The following is an 11,492-nucleotide window of genomic DNA, read 5'->3' as shown; positions in this document are numbered from 1 at the left end:
ATAGACTTAGAAACTTTGTAAGCATTCTCTTACAATTAGTATTTTAATTTTCTCTACCTCATATTTGTGTTTATATATTTTTCTTTGCTCTTTCCTCACTCCTCCCCCATGCTTCTAAATGCAGTTTGTTAGTGGTTTGTATTTCTCTCTCCACTTCTGAAACCAATTTTACCTTTAGATTTATCCTCAAAGTTGTACCTATCTGAGAAATATTACTAAATGGCTTTTATTAGCTCATTTTTACCTAAGTCTTTGTAGAATATTGACTTTGTTCTTGTCAAGGATCCATGATTTTTAAAATAGCTTTGCTTTTTTAGATGAAAAAGGTAACAGCAGAGTAGGTAAGATCATCAACCTCATTGCAGTGCAGTGGAGAGTTTGGAAGTGATGCAAGCCCTCAGCAGGGGAAAGAAGGTGGCTTTCAAGAGTCACCACTGTTCTTGTGACTATATGCTTTCAGGCTTTAGTGGAGAATCAATTCTTCATAACCAGTCAGACCTCAGACATAAAAGATCAGACAGCGCTTGTGATTTCATGTTGATGTTGATCAATTTTCCCTTTTATTTCCCAATTTACCTCTCTACTCCATTAAAATCAATAGTGTTTGGTGACCAACTGGAGAGGAGGGGCAGAAGGGGAGAAGAAAGAGTTTTCACTTGTTTCTAGGCTGAAAGACTGGATGGATGCAGAACCACTGAGCAAGATAGGAAAACAGAAGGAATAGATTTGGTTGGAAATGTAATAAATTTCACTCTGTATATGTCATGTTTGCAAAGCTGACAAGATATGAAAAGTGAGATGTCCAGTATGTATTTTGATATGAGAAGACTCAAGTATTTCCCTGTCTCTATCTGCAACCTCTGCCTTATTCTTATAATTTCATACATAATTATTGGAATAGCTCTGGTTTTCCTTGTTTGCAGTCTTAAGTTTCAATCATTAAATCCAGATGAAGGTCTTTCAAACTCTTTATGGAGCCTGGAAATGTTCTTTACAGTTTGCTTTCTCTATTTTTTTCTCTCAAGTTTAACTTCCACAGCATTACTCTGGCCCTGACCCAGAAACAGACACCCCAGGGTCAGTTAGGCTGAACTATTTTCTTCTCTGAATACTTTCTCTCATGACTCAAATGAATTTCACACATTTGCTTTTGTTAATTGCTCTACCGCTTGAAATTCAACTTCCCCAAAACTTGTACAACTGAATTCCTCATTCCTTGCAAAACATCCTAAAGTCTATCTCCTCTGTGAAATGTTCCAGACATCCCCCTGTAGGGTTGGCTTGTGGTATGTTCACTGATAACCTCATAATAATTTGTTTTCTTATCTAATTTATTAAAGAACAGACTTGATAGCAGAGACTCACTTCTATGTTGGTCTTGGTTTATATAGAGTGCTCTGGAGTGTTGGCTAAATGAATGGATTGACATTTTAATCAGAATGATTATATAGTGAGAATTTCAGGTTGAATGATCAGTGGAGGTGAATTTTGAAATAAGCAGCTGAGATGTTTGGAGCCATAATGGTTATACCTAGCTTTGGGATTTATGAAACAGCCAGATCCACCCATGTGCTGTGACAAAGGTGATGCTTAAATTCACTGGACTATAGCAGTCACTGTGACTCCATCTGCTTACTTGTCTCTGCCCTCTTTGTGCTCCAATTCTCTCCTCTAAATTTGGACTCTTTGCAGTACCTTCCCAATCAGAATCCTACCTCCAACACCCTGGGACATGAGATATGCTCTTGTTGTTTCAGTCGCTGTCATACCCAACTCTTTGTGACCCCATGGACTGTAGCCCACCAGGCTCGTCTGTCGAGGGGATCTTCCAGGCAAGAATCCTGGAGTTGGTTGCCATTTCCTTCTCTTGGCAATCTTGCTGACCCAGGGATCAAACCTGCGTCTCCTGCATTGGCAGGCAGATTCTTTACCACTAAGTCACCCAGGAAGCCCACAAGACATGCTCTTAATCTCACTTAATTTGATTCTTTTCATTTTCTTACTCGTCTGCAGTATCTTAAAATAATTGTTCTCAATATATTGATACTTTGTCTGAGGTAAGAATTCCACCCCTCCCAAACTTGAAGAACTCACCTGATGGATGAGAAACTAGATTCCTCATAAAGCAGGCCTGGTCTGCTGTGAGGGGGAAATTGAGGTGAGCAATAATTTAAATGACTGCATTTTACCTTAAACTTTGATCTTTTTTTTTTTTTTTTTTTTACCATAATTGGCCATAGATACATACAAAACATGGAGAAGGGAATGGCAACCCACTCCAGTATTCTTGCCTGGACAATTCCATGGACTGAAGAGCCTGGTGGGCTACAGTCCATGGGGTCACAAAGTGTCAGACATGACTGAGCAACTGACACAGATACACACACACACACACACACACACACACACACACACACACACATGGATAATGATTTTAAGGTTTTGAGGAAATAACTAGTTAGTTTGAAGTATCACAAAGACAAATCTTGACTTTTTGCAAGAGGGTATGATGACATATCATTAAGCAACATCAGCCTATCCTGTTGAGAACTCCTTGGAGAGCTGAGAATAAGGCTGAGAGACAAAATCAAGACCTGTTCCTATGTGATGAACTCTAAGAGAGACCTGGCTTCCCTAGTATTTAACAACATATGAGTAATGTTAATGGCCATATTTAACTAATAGCTCAACAAGGAAAATCAAAAACCTCTGTGAAGAGTTGAATAAAAATGCCTTAACTGGGTTTTGTTGAGTCTTATTTCATGGGCATAAACATCTTGCCTCCTTTTCTTTGTGCTTTGATTTCTGCCATTAAGTCACTTAGGAGGAGTAATATGCTAACAATTACTGAGAATTTGTTGTATAAAGTCACCTTATGGATGAACTCATTAATCTCACAATAACCCTGTAAAGTAGGCAACATCATTTTATCCCTTTCATAGGCAAATAAACTGCAACTCAAAGAGGCTTAGTGACTTGTGTAAGTGACATGCTCAATGGGTGACAGAGCACTGACTGATGGAAGCCTAACTCTAAGACTTGCACTTGGTTCTATTCTAACACTCCAACCTCCATGTTTAAAGATGGTCTGTTGGATTTGTACACCACAGAACTGATTCTGGAGGGATCATCTCCCCAATGCCCTGTATTAAAGAGCACAACAAGATAAACTGTGGGTGTAGACTGTGTTGGTGGTAGGGGAGAGTGATAAGAAATCCAGACAAGATGAAAAAGCAAGGGGAGACAGTAGGAGAGTTCTGAAAGGACTAGATGTTCAGCCAAGTGGTGCAGAAATAGAAAAGTCTATGGCTTCCTGGAAACATCTTGACGAGATCAAAAGAGACAGAGGATTCCCTACAGGGAAGACTGGCACAAGTCCTTGTGTTGAGCTCAAAGCAACAGGACTGGCATCTCCCAGGAGACAGGAAGGAGCCACCAGGAAAGGAGAGCTTACAATAGATTTGCACCTATTCTGTTGTAAAACTTTTCTTTGGCTTCTAAAGTCAAACTTGCGCAAATTGTTTTGAAGTAGAATCATAGTCCTGAACCTCTTTGTCTACCAGAATTTTGCAATATTACTCACTTTAGGGGCTCTCATTTCCTCTGATGTCAAGACCCTGTAGTTATACAACTAGAGATTGGCACTAGGTACACGGGGACTTATCTAGGTCATGTTTCATGATTAATATATTCTACCCTCAGGACATTAATAGCTTCTTTTTACTTATAATCAGATTTTTAAAAAAACTGATAATAACCTTTTAACCTATATTCAGATAAAGTAAAATTCTTCTTTTGGGAATGGCAATTCCTTAATAGACTTATGCATTAAAGCTCTTTTTAGAGAAAAATATTTTTCCTGGGGACTTGGGGAGAGCATCTTATACCAGATTTCCTTACTTTTTGGAAAGAAAAAGTATAGTTTGGCCCATTTTCAAGTAATGAGAGCTCTAAATAGAAGCATACTTAAGAAAAAAATTTCTTTACTGTTTAAAAAATTAGAAAGTTTGCTCGGATATGAAAAAAAATGTAAATGGAAATAAAAATAGGAACGCAAATGAGTCCCAGATTTAGCAAAGATGACAGCCCTCTTTAATGCCACCATCCTAAGGCACCCTTTGTACACTCTTTTCTGTTACAAGGTTTTAATGGAAAGCAGCTGCCTTGGAAGGCATTGTTTACAATGGATCTCTGTCATTGCTCTGCATTGTAGCTATAAATAATGTCAACATGTTCTCCTATCCAGCAGCCTAGATGCTGATGCCACCCATCCATACCAGATGAGGTTATATTATTCTCCTCAAACATATTCATTATCATCTTAGGCTGTCCCCATCCCTGAGGGTAATGATGACCCTTTGTAACACCATTCATCACTCCCTGTGATTGTTTGCAGCTGAGGCTATTGGCCTGAGGGTCCTCTCCCACCCAGCTGCTTTGTTGCCTGGCAGTATCACGTCTGCCTTGCTTTCTTTTGGATCTTTCTTGAAGACATTTTCATCCTTTTCAGTTTAGATCTGTGGCTTTAAAAGCAATGCAAAGCCAAAGTATTGATACATCTGTGTTAGCATCTGACATACTCCTGTAGTGGTCTTGGCAGTTTAACCAGGTAAGGGATGAGCCACTGACAGAAAGTCTAGGAGACCTTGTAAAGTGGATGGAAAGTCAGGGGAAAGCTGTGAAGTGGGGATTCAGATATATTTTCTTGGAAAAGCTGGAGTGAATGAAGGCCAGTTAGTCAGTGATGTTTTCTTGTATTCATTCTTCCCAGCAGGTTGGTCAGTATCAGGGGGCCCTGAAGTGTCAGTGTATACATGTTATTCTGGGTAGAAGGTTACTTCATTTTATTGGCTTCATGGTTATAAACCACAGATACAAAATATAATGAATAAATACACAGCAGTGCTAAGATATAGGGAGAGGAGCCATCAGTGAACTAGAATTTGAAGACTACTTGAAAGACAGATGACAGATTGGTGGGGAAACTAAGCTCAAAACAGGTAGAGAAGAAAATGACTGCAGACTGTGGAGATAAATATAGGGAGTCTCTAAAGTCACCTTTAGGTATCAAGTGCAGAAAGCAGTCCCAAGAGAATCACCAGAGCTGGTTTATGGATCAGAAAGTGGACTAGCCTCTACCTACCACACTGGCCAGTGGGAAGAGCAAAAGGTTCTTTCACCTAGAAAATTATTTACTTGTGGATCATGACCTTCCCCCTACTAACCAGAGAAAGGCTGTTGTGAAAATAATATCCACAAACAGGCTAATGGTGAATCAAGCACAAAAACAAGCCAGCAACTCCAATCTCCAAATGTTTGTAGAACAAGCACCGCCAGCTCAACAGAGGACCTAATGTCTCAGGTTACAATGGAGTTTAACAATTAAATAGCGTGAAATCAAAAAGAGATAAACAAGCACTATATATTAATGCATATATATGGAATATAGAAAATAAAACTGATGAACCTATTTGCAGGGAAGGAATGGAGATGCAGATGTAGAGGATGGACTTGTGGATGCAGCAGGGTAGAAGAGCGTAGGATGAATTGAGAAAGTAGCACTGACATAGGTTATCAGTATGTATTAACACTGACATATATGTATATTCATACATTATAATGTGTGAAATAGATAGCTAGTGGGAAACTGCTACATAATACAGGGAGCCCAGCCTGGTGTTTTGTGATGGGGATGGGAAGGGGGAGGGAGGCTCAGGAGCAAGGGAATGTGTGTTCTTGCTTTGTAAACATGACATTCTCTCATCTCATGGAAGCCAACAGATGAGAATTATATTTATATAATATAATTATATCATAATAATATATAATATTATAATTCTCATTGTTTTATGGCAGAAACCAGCACAATGTTGTAAAGAAATAATCTTCCAATAAAAAAATAAACTTTAAAAATAAAAGGAGTATATCTGTTGGCTTCCATGAGATGAGAGGATGTCATGTTTACAAAGCAAGAACATTCAATTACATGGTATAGCAAAATCCTTCGAGGTTTCAGGAATCAGTTCAGTTCAGTTCAGTCGCTCAGTCGTGTCCAACTCTTTGCGACCCCATGAATTGCAGCACGCCAGGCCTCCCTGTCCATCACCAACTCCTGGTTTACTCAGACACATGGCCATTGAGTCGCTGATGCCATCCAACTATCTCATCCTCTGTTGTCCCCTTCTCCTCCTGCCCCCAATCCCTCCCAGCATCAGGGTCTTTTCCAATGAGTCAGCTCTTCGCATGAGGTGGCCAAAGTACTGGAGTTTCAGCTTCAGCATCAGTCCTTCCAATGAATACCCAGGACTGATCTCCTTTAGGATGGGCTGGTTGGATCTCCTTGCAGTCCAAGGGACTCTCAAGAGTCTTCTCCAACACCACAGTTCAAAAGCATCAATTCTTCGGCACTCAGCTTTCTTCACAGTCCAACCCTCACATCCATACATGACCACTGGAAAAACCATAGCCTTGACCAGACAGACCTTTGTTGGCAAAGTAATGTCTCTGCTTTTTAACATGCTATCTAGGTTGGTCATAACTTTTCTTCCAAGGAGTAAGCTTCTGTTAAATTCATGGCTGCAATCACCATCTGCAATGATTTAAAGTCTGACACTGTTTCCACTGTTTCCCCATCTATTTCCTGCGAAGCGATGGGACCAGATGCCATGATCTTAGTTTTCTGAATGTTGAGCTCTAAGCCAACTTTTCCCCTCTCCTCTTTCACTTTCATCAAGAGGCTTTTTAGTTCCTCTTCACTTTGTGCCATAAGGGTGGTGTCATCTGCATATCTGAGGTTATTGATATTTCTCCCGGCAATCTTGATTCCAGCTTATGCTTCTTCCAGCCCAGCATTTCTCATGATGTACTCTGCATACAAGTTAAATAAGCAGGGTGACAATATACAGCCTTGACGTACTCCTTTTGCTATTTGGAACCAGTCTGTTGTTCCATGTCCAGTTGTAACTGTTGCTTCCTGACCTGCATATAGGTTTCTCAAGAGGCAGGTCAGGTGGTCTTGTATTCCCATCTCTTTAAGAATTCTCCACAGTTTATTGTGATCCACACAGCTGAAGGCTTTGGAGTAGTCACTAAAGCAGAAATAGATGTTTTTCTGGAACTCTCTTGTTTTTTCGATGATCCAGCAGATAGTGGCAATTTGATCTCTGGTTCCTCTGCCTTTTCTAAAACCAGCTTGAACATCTGGAAGTTCATGGTTCACGTATTGCTGAAGCCTAGCTTGGAGAATTTTGAGCATTACTTTCCTAGCGTGTGAGATGAGTGCAATTGTGTGGTAGTTTGAGCATTCTTTGGGATTGCATTTCTTAGGGATTGGAATGAAATCTGACCTTTTCCAGTCCTGTGGCCACTGCTGAGTTTTCCAAATTTGCTGGTGTATTGAGTGCAGCACTTTCACAACATCATCTTTCAGGATTTGAAATAGCTCAACTGGAATTCCATCACCTCCACCAGCTTTGTTCATAGTGATGCTTTCCAAGGCCCACTTGACTTCACATTCCAGGATGTCTGGCTCTAGGTGAGTGATCACACCATTGTGATTATTTGGGTCATGAAGATCTTTTTTGTTCATTTCTTCTGTCTATTCTTGCCACCTCTTCTTAATATCTTCTGCTTCTGTTAGGTCCACATCATTTCTGTCCTTTATTGAACCCATCTTTGCATGAAATATTCCCTTGGTATCTCTAATTTTCTTGAAGAGATCTCCAGTCTTTCCCATTAAGAATAGGAAATAAAATTACCCAGATTGAAAACCAAAAGATCTGTTAACCTGAATAACAAAAGAAACACAATTTATGCACCAAAATATTGACCCAAGATACTGAACAGAGCCCCTTCATGGATCCTTTGGGCTGCAAGGAGATCAAACCTGTCAATCCTATAGGAAACCAACCCAGAATATTGATTGGAAGGACTGATGCTGACGCTCCAGTATTCTGGCCATCTGATGCGAAGAGCTGACTCATTGGAAAAGACCCTGATGCTGGGAAAGATGAAATCAAAAGGAGAAGGGGGTAACAGAGGATGAGATGGTTAGATAGCATCACCTATTCAATGGACATGAATTTGAGCAAACTCTGGGAGGCAGTGAAGGACAGGGAAGCCCGGAGTGCTGCAGTCCACAGGGTTGCAAAGAATCAGACACGCGGCCAAGTGACTGAACAGCAACAACAATGAGCAGATTATCCCAGAACCACCACAAAAAGGCATGGAAACAAAAAAACATGAAGAAAAAAATAGCTGAAAGAAAACAAACCTAGAAATTTCAAAATTTATCTAATGGAAGCACCCAAAGAAGGAAATAGAAGAGAGAATATACTTAAAGAAATATTAGAAGATAATTTTCCCATAACTTAGAGGTTGAATGGGTACCTGATTTCGAATGGGCACACTGAGGCCTGGTGGAAGGAAGTTGATGACATATCTTCCTCAATTTACCAGGAAGGAACTCTCGGAACACCAAGTGTAAGCAGACATTTCTGAAGAAAGAAATCCAAAAAGATGCACACATGAAAAAAGAGTTGGATTGCCATCACGTTTCTCAATGGCAACATTAGATAGAGGAAGGCAAATGATTTGAACCCTGATTTACTAATATATGTTTAGTCAAATTCTCATTTATCTGTAAGAGCAAATATATATATTTTTTAGGTTTAAAGAAGATAAATTCCACACAATCCCCAGTTAAAGAATAACCAGCATGTATTCTAGCAAAAAGAGCAATATATGTAACAACAACAACAAAAATGTATTACAAGAAAGAATCTGAGAAAATAATGCTGCTGTTAAGCCTGAGTAATTGTTCTGCTGCTGCTGCTAAGTCGCTTCAGTCGTGTCCGACTCTCTGCGACCCCATAGACGGCAGCTCACCAGGCTCCCCCGTCCCTGGGATTCTCCAGGCAAGAGCACTGGAGTGGGTTGCCATTTCCTTCTCCAATGCATGAAAGTGAAAAGTGAAAGTGAAGTCGCTCAGTCGTATCCGACTCTTCACAACCCCATGAACTGCAGCTTACCATGCTCCTTCATCCAATGGATTTTCCAGGCAAGAGTACTGGAGTGGGGTGCCATTGCCTTCTCTGGAATAATTGTTCACTTCTAGACAAAAATTTGTATACTTTAATGTGGAATTAGAGAATAAAAGAAGTATGAGTTAACCTGTGTTCCTTGCTCAATGAGATGATGTGACACTAACTAACTATATGTGGTAGGAAAATAAAAATAAATATTCATATGCAAGTAGGATGTTTGAATTCCAGATCACAATTGAGAAAAAAAAATCTAAATTTTTCACTCCAACTAAATACCAGAGAGGAAAGGAAATAAGAAAATATGTTAAATAAAAAATAGGGTGACTAACAAAAATTTAAATATACTGGTAATTCTAATAAATGGAAACAGATTAAATTCCCCAATTTGGGGTAGAAATTCTGAGATTGGGTTAAAAAAATTAAGCTCCAAGATATTTCAGGAAACTTGTAAAACAAAAGGAAGCCAAAAGTTCAGAAATCAAACCAGGAAAGAGATCCTAACATTTGCCTTCCAAAAGAAAGCAAATTATACAAAACACCAAGCAAAAATGGCATTCAAGGCAGGAGGCACTAAATGACATTTTAACTACATAAATCAGTTAAGAAACATGAAGGACAAACCTTCATAAACCTAGTAACATAGATTTATGATGTATAGAGCAAAACACTGAAACAGCATAAGAAGAAATGAACAAATTCACAGTCAAAGTGGAAGACTTAAAAAAAAAAAATCCAAACACTTCACTCAGAAATTGATCAAGTAGATAAAATGAATTAGAATATGGAGTGATACAATCTACAGATTTGACCAAATATGATCATCTATATATATGTTTATAAAGTATGGAGTACAATCTTCTCAGATATACAAGATATATTCACAGAACTGGAATTTAAAGAAAATCAAAACTAAATTGAGACATCATCAATGAATTAAATTGGAGTAAAAGAATTCTGATAAATTTATACTTTTAAAGACATTTATTGGACAGCTAGAAACTTAATGTAAAAATAAATATTTTTAAGAAGAGATGTATAAAGATGAAATCGTGTTAGTAAAAAAAAAGCAGAGATAATCAGTTAAGGTATAAGTTCCCCCCCCCCCCCTTAATCTAGAATATAGAAGATTCCTGGAGAAATCTAAATAGGAAAACAACAAAGAATCTAAACATTTTCAAGAGTTAAAAACGGGGTAGAATTAAAGATGCTTGGAAATTTTATGTAAGAAATGTGTAACATTATATTAATAAACTTGAGAGTCTAGAAAAGATAGATGAATTTCTAAAAATTAAAATCATGAACCTTGGCTCATAAGGCAGCTTATTTGAATAGAGCTGTTATATAATAAAATTCAACTGAGTAAATTTAAAAGTTTTTGGCTTTATTTCAACCATTCTTGAATCAGGCAGTATCCCATCTAGCAGACAGAAGGATGCTCCAAGGAGATTTATAAGATGAAAGCCTTTCACAGGCAAAAGGGAGCTGGAAAAGGAAGCTGAACTAGCAAAATATGAATTTATTGTGGTAAGGTCACCTTCCTTTAGGAAAGAGTAAGGTCTATCGGGCAGATAACCTCAAGAGTGCTGACCAGGTAATTCCAGAGTGACTGGTTTAAGATTCCATTCTTGGGAGATGGTGAAATTGTAAATAAGTGTTAAGTATTGGTTTGGTGATGTGTGTAGGCATAACTGTCTTGCGTTTAACAAAGCAAAAAGCATGAAGTGAAAATACGATTTAAAAGAAAAAAATTCTGCAAAAGGTGAGCTCTGTGTCTATGAGTCAAAAAATAGAAGGAAAGACTAATAAGCAAATAATTACAAATGTTGTGAGTGTCACATAAGCAGAAGAAAGAATGCCTCCTTTTTATGTGGTTTTGCTAAAAATCCTGGAGGAAAAAGGAAAAAGGGCCTATTTTCCCATCTTTTTCCAGAAAACTCTTGCTTTAAGAATTTTGCCAATGAAGTTTTCCACCCATTTACTCCAGGATACAGGAAAGGAAGAAGTTCAGTTATAAAACAAGTGAGAGAGAGAGAGAACTTTTCTTTTCTTTTTCAGTAATATTTGATCTCTGAAGGCAAAGACTAAAGGAGTGGCAATTATATGAGAAAGACACCCTGTTATCTTGATTGACATAGAAAATGGAGAGGAAGCGTTTCTAACTTACAGTTCCACATATATCACAGAATGGAAAACATATTATAACATTTAATGAGTACGTTCATTTTTTATGGTGTTCAGTTGATTTGAAAACAATGCTGGAATACTAAGGAATGCTGGTGGTGTAAGACGGGCCTCTAAGCAAAAGTGATGAAGTGTCAGGTGGAAGTTACATTAAGCTTGACACACATCATTAGACAGTGTCTCATATGAGCAGATGTTCAATTTTTCACACTGAAGAGGTGGTGCAGGAGATTCTGTTGTAACATAACGTGATGTAACGGCATAATA

Source organism: Muntiacus reevesi, chromosome 7 (genome assembly GCF_963930625.1).
Source record: "Muntiacus reevesi chromosome 7, mMunRee1.1, whole genome shotgun sequence".
Taxonomy (NCBI): Eukaryota; Metazoa; Chordata; class Mammalia; order Artiodactyla; family Cervidae; genus Muntiacus; species Muntiacus reevesi.
This window is presented reverse-complemented; position numbering follows the sequence as displayed.